Here is a 756-nt window from a genome sequence, read left to right as displayed (position 1 = left end):
GATCGTAGGAGTGATCAGTCTTCGGATTGATCCGGTTCTTTTACTGGTGTATCTGTCAGATCCTTAGGGACTGGATAGAACACTTAAGCAAGTCGCTCGAACTTGGGTATTCTGTTGATCAAAGAGCTGTTCAGATGTAGTACCGGTGTGATACATGTGATTGCATTGAGAGCGCGTTTAAACAGTGTTCGATCTTCAGTTTGCCGTTGTAAGAGAAAGACTGAGGAAAGCGAAGGCCCAAATGCTAAAAAACAGGGTGGTCGAGACAGCTCAAAGTCCGACTGCGGTTGGCTTTGTTCTAAATCAAACCAGTGCTAGATGGTCGAAAAACAACCTTCAACGGGGGATCACTAGGCTCGCTTTACGAGGAGGAGCACAGCTATATGTGTTAATTCAGTAAGAATCGCAAGATTTGTTTACTGACCTCTCTAACGCAAAAGGCGGTCTCAGCTTCGGCTGTTGATCGCGTCCGAATCAGGGTTATTTGAAATCGATTGAACGCTTACTTTTGGAGAAATCTGAGGGTAAGAGCGATCTGTCTTCGGATTGGTCCGTTCTTTTGCTGGTGTATCTACGAGATCCTTCGGGATTGGTTAGAACACTTAAATCAAGTCGCTCAAACTTGGGTATTCTGTTGATCAAAGAGCTGTTCAGATGTAGTACCGGTGTGATACATGTGATTGCATTGAGAGCGCGTTTAAACAGTGTTCGATCTTCAGTTTGCCTAAGCTAGAGTGATAAACTCCTGCACATTAC

At 44.6% G+C, this 756-nt stretch overlaps 1 pseudogene; it reads left to right on the top strand.

Annotated features, from left to right (window-relative positions):
• Positions 1–331: 331 nt before the first annotated feature.
• LOC134856086 (5.8S ribosomal RNA) lies at positions 332–483 on the top strand (annotated as a pseudogene).
• Positions 484–756: the final 273 nt, after the last annotated feature.

Source organism: Symsagittifera roscoffensis, unplaced genomic scaffold (assembly GCF_963678635.1).
Source record: "Symsagittifera roscoffensis unplaced genomic scaffold, txSymRosc1.1 SCAFFOLD_247, whole genome shotgun sequence".
In the NCBI taxonomy this organism is placed as follows: domain Eukaryota; kingdom Metazoa; phylum Xenacoelomorpha; order Acoela; family Convolutidae; genus Symsagittifera; species Symsagittifera roscoffensis.
Note: the sequence above shows the minus strand (reverse complement) of the source record. Positions and strands in the feature narration are given on the sequence as shown.